The sequence below is a fragment of the Orcinus orca genome, chromosome 18 (assembly GCF_937001465.1).
Source record: "Orcinus orca chromosome 18, mOrcOrc1.1, whole genome shotgun sequence".
Taxonomy (NCBI): Eukaryota; Metazoa; Chordata; class Mammalia; order Artiodactyla; family Delphinidae; genus Orcinus; species Orcinus orca.
This window is the reverse complement of record NC_064576.1, coordinates 68101591-68114104: the sequence shown is the minus strand read 5'-3', so window position 1 is coordinate 68114104 and position 12514 is coordinate 68101591. Positions and strand designations below refer to the sequence as shown.

Here is a 12514-nt window from a genome sequence, read left to right as displayed (position 1 = left end):
GTACACCTGTCTTCTTTTCTTTCCCAAAGTCCTTGTCTGAGAACAAGAGCAGGGAGAGCAAAGGAATGACTTGTGATGGAAAAGGAGTCACAGAAAATGGCTGGTCGCACAACCCACCTTCATCTTGGTGGTGGAGGAGATGAGGAATGAGCTCCTTTCCCCTGGGACTTGCTTTATCTAGACTCGAAACTTCCGAAGATTTACTCTTCTTGGGCAGCTAAGAGTCAGGAAAACCAGTGTTCATATTTTAAAGGCCAGTGTTCAAGTAGCAATTTGTGAAATGAAATGTTACATAACAATAAGAAATGGGATAGTTTCTGGGAAGGGAGGAAACAAGGTAGGATATCTTGGAAAATGCTAGCTTCTATTTCATTGAAATAAACTGGAGTTCTGTTTCTGAGGAGATATTTGCACCCTTAAGAAACCAAGCAAAAGTTTCAAAATGCCTTTCCGAAAGTGGAATCTGCAGTTTATTCAGGCCCTCAATTATTATTTTGGTTATTTGAATTAGCAATTATAACATCTACTCTTACTAATTTTGCTCTTTTAATATTAAGTCATATTTTTATCCCATAGACTCCAAACAGCTAAAGATTTCAAACTTCATTGGATATCTCACCTAATTTTTAAATGACATGATTGATAGTTGTTTTCTAATGTGGAAAAATATAATTTGCATTTCTTCTTCGGTGTCAAGGTTGGAGAGCTCTTTTATTTGTCAGAATGATAAACTTGGTATGCAAAAGGTTATAAAGGAAGAAGCAAATTGGTAGAGTGACATTTTCATCTAATTTAACACAAACATAATTACAGGTATAAAAGTCTGAGATGGAAATAAATTAGAATTATGCTCCTGCCATTTTGGATTCTGTTTCTGTGAGCTAAAAAAAAAAAAAAAAAAAAAAAGAATCCATTGACTTGAAAGGGTGGGATATAATTGGGCTTGGAGACCAATAAATGAAGAGCAAAGCTTTGAGACTTATCTGTATGTATTTTTACTCACCTGAAAGTTACAGACTTTCTGACTCTTGCATTCTTGGGTTGGCCTAATGAACACAACAAACCAAACCCTTTGTCTTCCTCCTTCTGGGTGTTCTTCTTTAACTGGATTTACTTGTTTTTCAAAAGACCCTTACTCCACATAGATGAAGCTTGTGGGCCTTTAGCTCCGACAATTTGTCATGTAGATTCCAGATCAATTTAGGAAATTTATCATAGAAGGCAGGAGGGGATTGCTGCTGAATGGTTACCTCTACTGTTGACATCTGGGCCTCTCCCTAGGAGAGCAGGATTTTGATTTCAAGGTCAGAGATTCTGAATTTCCTCAACCCAAATTTTCTAAAAGCCAGGAAACTCAGTATCCAGGGGAGAAAAAAATTCTAAATTCTAAATGGAATACTCTTAGGAAGTAGGTGCATTAAACTCACTTTAGAGCTTGAAGTTCTTTAAAAAGTTAACAGTGAGCTAGTAAATGGCACAGCTGAGATTCTAACCTTGGTGTATTGGACTTGAGTAACTAGTTAAGACAATCTATCTACCTATCTGATATCTGTTATCCAGCCTAGGTGTCAATCATGTATTTATATATCATTATACAAGCCATCTATATTATATAGACACACCACATGCTTTTTTTGTTTACATCGTATATATTTTTGTATTATGCAAATGCATAACCAAAGTGAACCTTAAGAATGAGCAATAACAAAAATGACATGCGCTGCAAATATTCAACATCAGCTAACTAGATTTGAAACGGATGCTGTACAATTTCACCTTAATGCATTTTCCTGAGCACTGTTTTGACTCTAGTTTGTACACGATTTGGGGCTGAACACAGCAGAGAGGCTGGCAGACTGGGGACAGAGCCAAGGCACCAGTGGGAATGGGAAGAGCGAGGGAAGCAGCCCTGCAGAGCAGCTCTTGGGAGCACCGAGCCCTCCTCCCCCTGCCCTCAGGTTCCCGCTCCCATGAAGGGGAGGAGTCATGGCTGGAGGGACAAAGTGTGATTAATATCCTAACTTACACCTTGACACCTCGTTAAACTGAATCAACTCTAGTCAATTCGGGACCTCACCTGAAGATTGAATCATTTTCCTATTAAATGCCTATGCTCTCTAAGAACTGCTTGACTTCCCAGCAATAATTTGCATATACCAGTCCCTACACACAGCGTGCAAGTAGGAGAGAACTCTGTAGGCACATCACAGGGCCTCCTTGCTGCCTGACACCGCTGCAGTTGCTGACCTGGGGCAGCAGTGACCTTTGTGGATGGCTGGCCTTGCCCACAGATGCAGACAGAAAACAACCCTCCCTCCTGTAATACCACCTGTGGATAAGTCTTCAGCCTCTGGAGTCAGGCTGGCTGGACTCAGATCCCAGCTCTGCCATGTAGCAACTGTGTGACTTGGAGCAGATTATATAAACACTATCTCAGTTTCCTCAACTGTAAAACAGTGGGAAAAATAACAGGCTGCTTCTTAAGTTGTTATGGGAATTACATAAAATAACACATGTAAAGCTCTTTACAAGAGTGCCTAACACATAATAAGCCCTCAAAATATGTCAGTGATTAGTATGTGCAAACTTCAGAGAATGTTCCCTCTAAAAGTCACAATATCCTACACTTTGGTAGCATGGAGAATCTCGTATTCTCTCAGTAAATTCCAGATGCTATTTTCCAAAAAATATAAGAAGCTTGGCAAAATCCAAAAATCACTGTCAAGTGAAATATTTGTTACCTCTTTGCTTAAAATATTTATTACCTGTTGGAATTACCATAATGAAGATAAGTAAAAGAAATCGTTCTCTGTATTATGCTGCCATGGTACGGGCAACATAATTATGATTATATAAGCCACATACACAGAGTTTGGGTACACACATTGGCTTTAAAATAGTCATCCTTGCATGTATCATTTCTCACTATACCAACCACATTTCAATCATCATTTTTTTTTGGCCTTCCCGCATGGCTTGCGGGATCTTAGTTCCCAGACCAGGGATTGAACCCAAGCCCCCTGCAGTGAAAACGCCAAGTCCTAACCACTGGACCACCAGGGAATTCCTTCAGTCATCGTATTTTTAAGTTCCTACAAAGTAGGAGAGCAGTATTCAAAGGGCATGTAATTTAGTTGGGTAGGAAAAGCATGGATGAGTGACAAGCTAAATAATAAAACAACAGTCCAACAGATGTTAGATTCAAAGAAATATTTAGTGAACATCTATCTGCAAGGCATACATTATAGGAACTCTGGGACCCAATACAGAGAATTCAAATAGAAGAATCTGTGGCCAAGAACTCAGTCTGCTGAAGGGTAAAATCACAGTATATGAATACTTCTAATTCAAGAGAGACTCTGGTGAGTGCTAGAATAAAAAACGATTGCTGAATGCAGTGGAAGCAATCAGAATACTAAGACTCTTGTTTGAGGACATGAGAAGCATGTGTGGACGAGAGAGAGGTTTGGGGAACAGGAAAGAATGTGAACAAGGACATGGAAACAGGGATGCCCAGGGTGGGTCTGGACTCCTCAGTGACAGCAGGGCATGGGGGAAATGATGATATAGATAGATTAAGCCGCTGTATAAACAGCCTTATACAGAAGGCTGAGAAGGACTGACTTGACTCAAAATGAAGTAGGGAATCATTGAAGGTCTTTAAAAAGAACAGTAACATAATAAGAATGTCTGTGGGAGTATAACTTAAGCGCAGGGAGTAGCAAAGACCAAAATATGATTTAGAATATTTGAGTCCTGGCCTCGGTCTTAACACTCTTATGACCCGGGCTTCAATCACTCTAAGCTTCAAAATGGGATAATCCCTGCCCCGCCTTCATCCCAGGGCTCCTGTGAGCATGAGCTCAGAATGAAATAGGGTGTGGTGATTAGGGTCACTTGGTGGTGGGAGAGACTGCAGGTCTTAGGACCCTGTTTACTGAGTCCACAGAAGCAATAAGAACCTGGGCTGGGTAAAGCAGAAGCACAGGATGTTAAAGGATTGGGCTACTTTTTTTACCCTGTTCCCAGATAATTTATTCATTCATTGTGTTCTTTTATTTACCCAGTCTTAGAGTTTTCTGCTGGAAGGTGTTAACATTACCTCAAGAATAGCATTTTTGTATCATTTTTCACCACTTCCTTATATGTTTGGGAGTAACCATGGTATGACAGCAGATACCACTTAAGTAGTTCTATGCTTAAATTTTCCTCCGGCATTTCATTAAAAATCAGATGAAGTGTTTTCATTCTATTAAAAATGAGAATGAATATAATTAAATCTTATATTGTATAAATACTATGGTATTTGAAGTTTTTAATTCTGAAACTATAAAATATCCATCTATCATCTATATGTCTACCTATCTCATCTATATGTCTACCTATCTTAATCTTTGATATATTCTACTTTTTTATAGTGAATAAATTGTGGATGCAGTTTCTTTGGATTCCCTTTTTATCAACTGGACATTGTCTTCTTCCTATTAGGAATGCACAGAAGTCTTTCAGCACCTCTGTTCTTTTCTCTGTCCTTTTACAAATCCTAGGCCCTGCCACAGCCTTTATTAATGGTCCTTCAGAGGGGAATCCACCTCTAGTGACAAGCTCGGGCTCACACACAATGCTGGTTTGTGCTTCTTGCATACGCTAACAAACACGCTCTTTCTTCCCAACGGATGTCACAGAAACACACATCTCTTAAAGGTAAATAGGAAGCTGGCTTTACAAGCCGAGGCTGTAGATTTCTAGGTGTCTGTTTCCTTTATAGTGATCCTATTCTTGTTCCAAAAGGCTAGGGCTTGTCCTATGTCACCTGAATGACTGTAGAACAATTCTACCAGCTCCAATCTCCCACAGCCCATCTCAGGGCTTCTGAGTGTCCTGTAAAGAACAGTTAAAGATTTCTTCCACATCTTGGGGGAGGGGAGGGGAAAGAAACACTCAGGACTTACTTCTTCTTGAAAATATGCAAAACTAAAAGATTTCTCAGTCTTCTGACAACAAACTCAACAAAGGCATTATGACTTTTTAAATGTAGAGTTTGAAAATATTAATAAATGTCATCAGCAGAGATACAGCCCTCATTTTGCATCCTGAATGTTACTTTACTACAAATAATATAAGTTGGCAGCTGTTACTACTTTATTACTTTGATCACTATGCAAGTTGACAGCTGGCTACTGTGTGATTTTTTGAGGTGTGGGGAAGAGAAAGTCAAGAATACAAACCTCCATGCAATTTGTATCCCCACGCTTGACCCCGCTCATTCCTGTCTGCACAGCAAACCCCATCACACATAAGGATACAGGCTTGAGCACATACAGAAGCAAGTCAGCAATGGTGCCTTTCTGGAGATTAAGAAAAATGCTCTGGGGTCCCTCTCCACCCCCAGCTCAGTCACTTATATCTGCAAGTAATAAAAAATTGAGCCAGAAGGGATAAATAAGTTTTCTAAGTTTCAGTCCAAGATCTTATGCTGGGAAAGTTTCCTGTCTCTCTGAACTATGTCAACCCCAATTGTTTGGTAAAGTGAGGAAGAAGTGAGTATGTACTTGGAATACATTCTGCTACTGAGGACCAGTCAATGCTTTTTCATCAATATCAAATATAAAACTCATCTTTCCTATTTTCAAAAACTGATCATGAAAGAGAAAAACAAATATATTAACACATATATGTAGAATCTAGAAAAACGGTACAGATGAACTGGTTTGCAAGGCAGAAATAGCGACACAGATGTAGAGAACAAATGTATGGACACCAAGAGGGGAAAGCGGGGGCGGGGGCGGGGGCGGTGGTGGTGGGATGAACTGGGAGATTGGGATCGACATATATACACTAATATGTATAAAATAGATAACTAATTAAAAAAAACTGATGATGATATTTTCTCATGAAACTCCTGATGGTCTTCAGTAATTGCTCCTATTCTCTTGATTCAAGTGCAGTATTAACTTTTCCTAGTCACTAAACACTCTCCACCCATTTTGGCACCTATTTTTCGTATTTCATCGATATTCTGATATAACCAGAAGAAACACTTCCTGACTGATGAAGAGTAGGTGAAGTCTAGATATTCCCAGTTTTAGAGGAGCTTCTACAGAAGATTATATTTTCCAGTGGAAACCTCCTGACCATCCCCGTCAGTATGCCCTTTCTACCTGGTTAAAACTCTGCTTGTCCTCTAAGACTCATTTCAAGCCTCATTTATTCCAAAAAGACTTCAGTAAAAACACTTCAACCCACAGAGACCATATCATTTTCTGAAAATGTGTTACATACCATTTGGGTCACCATTTGGAGCCTAATTCAATACTGCCTAATAGACTGACTTAACTTGGCAGATACTTGTCTTTGTACCAAGATGGTAACTTGCCCAGAGGAAGAATTGATTTATTTTTTTAATGTCTCAGAGAATCAAGAACACTCCTCTTCATATACATAGGAGATGGATGGGAAGAGACAGCTAATTGTCCCCATGATATCTGTTCTACCCTTCCTCAGTAATGGAACCGTAGAGTGTTAGCTGGGCACATGGCTCCCTGGTAGACTGTACTTCACAGCCTTCCTTTCTTCTAGCTATAAAATGGGACTAAATTATTTCCAATAAATATAAATGATGTGTAGCTGATAACGGCTCCGAAAGATATATCCTCATCCTTATCTCCAGAACCTGTGAATATTACCTTATTTGGAAAAAGGGTCTTTACAGCTGTGATTAAGTATCTTGTGATGGGGAGATTACCCTGGATTATCTGAGTGAGCCTTAAATCAAGTCGTAAGTGTCCTTGTGAGAGAGAAGCAGAGGAAGATTTAACACATATAAAAGGAAGGTAATATGACAGGCTTTTGCTGGACAACCTTTTGCTAGTGCTGAAGACAGCAGAAGCCAGAAATAGAGATAAGATTACCCAGGAAAGATCTGCAGAAGACCACAGTTTAAAAATGTGAATCCAGGTGACATACACAGGAGACCCACAAGGTTTTTGAGAATATACCAGAAGAAACACTGCCATCTTGAAGTAGAAAGGGAAAGAAACAGAATAAAATGTTAGAAGGGTGGGTAATTCCTAAAAATTCTACAGAATGAAAAAAACTATTCATCAACAAACATATGCTACCCTTCAAGAAGAAGGGAAAATGACTCAAAACAGAGGCACAGGTGCAGAGGCAGAGGCCAGAGCTGTGGGCACAGAGGCTAGATCTGCAGAAGCAAAGGTGGAGCCTGAGCTGTGGGTGCAGAGGACAGAACTGTAGACCAGAGAATAGCCTCAAGCCACAGGAAATTATTCCTTGAAAACCTAATGGAATTTTCTCTATTAGATTTCAAAATTGCTTGGAAACAGTAACCATTAGACAATGAAGACCATGTAGTATTCCAATACCAGTTTGTGACATGTATATGTTATCATGCAGTTACAGCCAAAAAGCATTAATTTTTTTAGCAAGTCCCATATTTTCTCATTTACATGTGTTTTTTAGTATTTATATATATTTTTTACCCAAATCTTCATCATATTTGACTTCTCTCAGTATCCCTATTCTCACACCCAGATGTCGTTAAGCAATAGCATTTGTATTTCTCAAATGTTTTACATATATGTCACATATTTTCATATTCCGATATCCTATTAGAGGTCTTTTTGGCATAGCCTAGTTTGATAAAGTAACTTCTAACTTGTCCCAGTATCTCCAAACTTTCCAATCCTACCTAGAGAACAGCAAGACCTATCTTTTTGAAGCACGATTTTGACTGTCACCTTCAATCGTTTCCCACTAGCTAAACAATAAAGAGTCCAAACTTGAATTTATCCTTTAAGTATTTATGAGATATATATGAAAAATGTAAATAGTGTTATTTCCTGTGGTTATTTAGATGGTTAATTTTTTTCTTCTTTGTGTGTTTCTAGAGTTTTCAAATTTTCCTTAATCAATATGTATTATTTTATAGGCAATTTTCTTAGTCAGTTCAGGCTGCTATAACAAAATACCAAAGACAAGGTAGCTTAACAGAAACTTATTTTCCTATAGTACTGGAGGCTGGAATTCCCAGATCAAGGTCTGGCAGAGTTCAGTTTCTGGTGAGAGCTCTTCCAGGCTTGCAGATGGCTGCCTTCTCCCTAATGTCTCCACATGGTCTTTCCTTGGTGCATGTACCAAGGAAAGGGGTGTGTGTGGGCGGTCAGAGCTCTCTGGTGTCTATTCTTATAAGGTCAGCAATTTTATTGGATCAGGGCCCGACCCTTCTGACCTCATTTAACCTTAGTTACTTCCCTATGGGCCCCCATCTCCGAATATAGTTACACTGGGGATAAGGGCTTCAGTATATAAATTGGGGGGTAGGGTGGACACAAACATTAAGTCTATAACAGCAATAAAAATAAATTCTATTATAACATACTTTCTCTTCTCTATCTGTTTAGGCTTTATATAGAAAACAGTTCAGTGTTATCTCAACCAGTTTATTCAGAACTATGTATTCTTGAATTTGGTTCTGGACACATGAACTTCCAGCAACCAGGGTAACTGACTGCTTACTCAACAGCAGGAATTTGTGGCTTCAACATTTCTGCTTCATCACATGATGAATCAGCAACTCTGTCTCTGCCTCTACTGAAAAGTGTGCTGACATTGTCCCTTCCTGTTTTGATCTCAAACTTCTTGAGAGCATCTGATTGGTTCACCCAACCAGTAAAGGGCAGATCTCTACACTTAACAACCTATAATCCTTTGGTAAATGAAGGCTTTGGGCTCACTCTCTGCCTGATCCAGTAAGCCACGGCCAGGGTAGAAAGACCACATGGTGATTTGTATGAATGAGGTATAAAAGCATTTTTCCAGAGAGGGTAGGGTAACTGGAAATCCCTCTGCTTGGTCTGGCCCTTATGCTGTCTTAACATAAATGCTATCTTATTCCACAACTATTTACTATGTGTGTTTATTAAGTTGTAAGGAATGTTGCTAGTTGCTAGGAATACAATGGTAAATATTTCAAGGTCCTTTCCTTATAAGAGCTCTCATTTTTGAGGGGAGAGATACACATATTAAAATGATAACTTTATCATTCATCATGGAAAATGATTCATCGTGAAATATTAGTTAACAGTTATTGATAAGGTGCTTTGGGGCCCCATAGGTCAGAATGATTAACAGAGATGTCAATGAAACCATCACATGGGCAGCAACAAAATAATCAGCTTTTAAAGAATGAATGGCTTCTAACAGATGGAAAAGAGCATTTCAGGAGAGGGAATAGTGTGGGCAAGGACTTACAGATGCAAAAGCATATGGCTATTTGGGAATAGAGACTATATCAGGGGAATACTTATATACAAGTACACAGGGAAATAAGGAGGTGAGGAGTATGAAGAAAAGACAAGGAATCTAAATCTTATCTTGTAGATGCAATCTTTTCCACTAGAAATAATCTTTCTCTTTCTAAATCCCCTTGCAGATTACGTGTTACTTGCTATGTTGGTGTGATGTCATTGCTGGTCTTATCTATTCCAAAGAATATGAGCATATAAAGGGCAAAATCTGTTGACTGTTTACTGTGTCTTCATTGTATTTAGCACAATGCTATAAATACAGTAGACAGTCAAAAATTAAGTATGTCAAGTGGATAGTGTTTCTTAGTTCTGGATTATAGAGACAGTGTCTTGATAATTCCCCTAAAATACACGTGACCTCAAATGTTTCTTCTAAAGAAAATAAGAAAGTTTCAACTTATTTTGATTCAATTTGGCACTGCAGGCAAAGCCCAAAGAGGAATGAGAGTCACGTCTTGAAAATGCTGACACAGGGTTACAGTTATCCAGCATACCATCTTCTTACTGAACCCTGAAAAAAAAGTCTGAAGTTTCAAGCAGTTATCAAAATCTATCTCACTGAGGGAAAGGATTCTTTTTTGTAATGCCCTAAAAGGTTTACGGAAAAGAATAAGTTTAAATATAATGATAACTATACCGAAGTGTGGTCTGGCAATGCCCACGCAGAAATAGCACTAAATCAACAATAGAATAATATCACTGCTGACTCATGTAAGACTGACAAAGGCAGCAGCTGACAGTGAATATTAGAATTGATGTCAGCAGATGCTGAACTTTTAAGCCCTAAGACATCACAGGTAAGATGGATATATGCCGGAAGTGTATACTTTTAGAGGAAACATTTTCTTCAGCCGTTCCAAATCTCAGTTCACCCAGGCAAGGCCATTCAAGGATAATCAAGGTCTTACTTGCCATGAAAGTGAAAAGAAACACAGCCAGTTCAGAACAATGGGGAGCAAATCACGAGGTGCTTCCTGGGTAACAGGAGAAACGGCACTGAAGGCCATGAGCTCAGGTAAAGCAGTTTGGGGAGGGTCTTAGAAATCAGTTCAACACTCCCATTTTGTGGTTGATATTCACAAGTAATCTTCAAGGTGCTCATTCTTGTCCCTGTCTTATGAATGAGAAATTCAAGTCTCGGAGAGATTAAGTAACTTGCCCCAAGCAATTATTTAATAAGATGCAGATAAACCTTCAAATCATTGTCTATGTGGTTCAGTCATCTTAGTGACATCCTATTAGAGGTTGTGTTCCTCACCTACTTTCAGCGTGTTTTCCAGTTTGGGGCCTGTTATTCTAATGACAAAGAATAGAGACAGCATCTGCATATTTGATTAAAATTTTCCATTTCTAACTTAATATTCAGTACCATTATTTTAATCCAGTTATAACATCTGGTAATAAGAAATTGACCTTTATTCCCTAATTTCTTTCTCTTTTCTTCACATATCTTTCTTTTCTTCCTTCCTTCCTTCCTTCCTTTTTCTCTTCCTTTCGTTCTTTCTTTCTCTTTCCCCCCTCCTCTCTCTCTCTTTCTTGTAATTTTTTCGTTAACAGATGTTCCAACAGACCTTAAAACAACATTTACAGATGAAACAAGGAGCAAAAGAGAATTATTCCTTATCTTTATTCGCAGTTAATATTTAAATTGTGCCAGTAACAAATAGGTTTGAGCACTGTTCTCATAGAGGAAAGCTATGCTGGGTATGGCAACCCTTTATAACAGGCATGCTGTTTCTTGAAACATCAGATCAGCCACCAAGAACGAGTTTTTCCTTCTAAATATCATCAGTGACCAACATCTTCCTTAATTTACTTAACTTCTCCATTTCACCAAAAGTTGTTGTCTGTCTGTTTCTTAAAATGCATTTTTCTCTTGACCTCTACCTGGTTCTTTGCTAAATCTACCATTGGGAGCATCCCATCTTTGTCTAAGCTCTAAATGTTGGAGTTTCTGAACTTGGTCCTGACACTTCTCTTTATATAAAATAGAGGAAGAGGATCTCATTTTACTTCTAAGACTTGAATTGTCATTTATAACATATATTACTAAATTTTTATTTCTAAGTTAGCCTTTCATTTAGACACATAAATGCAACTTCTCATTCTAGGTTTCCTCATAGATATCTCACAGATACCCTAATCTAACCTAGGTGGATCAAAATTTTTGAGTTTTTGTCCCCAAAATGCTTCAGTTACACAGTTTCTTGCAAATGCTCCTGCAGCAGTCTAGCTGTCACACCCACTCCACTCAGCCTACATCTGATCAAGCACTAAGTTCCCAATTTATGAAGACTTAGAGAACAATCAGAGGTTATTTTTCTCACTTAAAATATCTGGCGGTAGGCGCTGTTGGCATTGGATCAATGGCTTAACAACATCAGGACCAGCATCCTTCATTCTTGTTACCTCATTGCTAAAAAAATGGCTACTTCTACTCCAGGCATTATACACCCGTTAAAAGCAGGAATAAGAGGGAAAGACATCACTACTTTCTCTGCAACTTTTATCAGGAAAGCAAACGCTTTCCCAGAGCTTTCGCAGTTTCCTTCTGCTGATGTTCCCCCCCCCCCCCCCCCCCCGCAGAACTTATTGTATCCCTTCTCCCTCACAGCTAAAAAGGAGCCACACATAAGCAGCAAAGGAGAAGGTGAGGTCAGCCAATCTCTACACACAGATGAGGAAGTGATGGGGCAGATGCCAGGTTTGCACTGAAAGAAGGTCTGTTTGATTTTCTTTTGCAAAGGTCTGGTTTTACATATCTTTCAGCTGTGCAGGATATTCTCTGCTTGCCCTCTAAAACAACTCTCTGCCCTTCTCACCCTGCTCTCTGCCCTGGGAGTCTGACCAGGAAGGTTTGCAGGGGTATGGAGAGGGGAACCAGCAGGATTCCTGAGAGCAGCAAGACAGAGAGGTCTGCCTGGGTCCCCTCTATGCCAGACCTGGGGGAACACCACTGCTTTTCTCTGCTCCAGTTTCTGCCGGACAGCCCTGTCCTCCAGCTGAGCTCTCTTTTGGTTTTGATAACTGCTCTCTCCCCTTGCCTCTCAGGCCATGGGATGCTGATGGCGCCCCCTGACCCACCCCTGTTTGCGGCTCTGGAGTGAGGAGCATCACGTGTCTGTTTCCCTAACCAGTGCTGCACCTTTGTAAACAGCCGCTTTACTCAACCTCTTCAATCACCC

General features: G+C 39.4%; 1 long non-coding RNA gene across 1 annotated transcript in view; it reads right to left on the bottom strand.

Annotated features, from left to right (window-relative positions):
- Nucleotides 1–409, bottom strand: part of LOC117197610 (uncharacterized) — a 42518-nt gene extending 42109 nt beyond the window's left edge. Inside the window, exon 1 of the long non-coding RNA XR_007473238.1 lies at nt 118–409. This is a non-coding gene — a long non-coding RNA (uncharacterized LOC117197610). The remainder of the gene's footprint in view (nt 1–117) is intronic.
- Nucleotides 410–12514: the final 12105 nt, after the last annotated feature.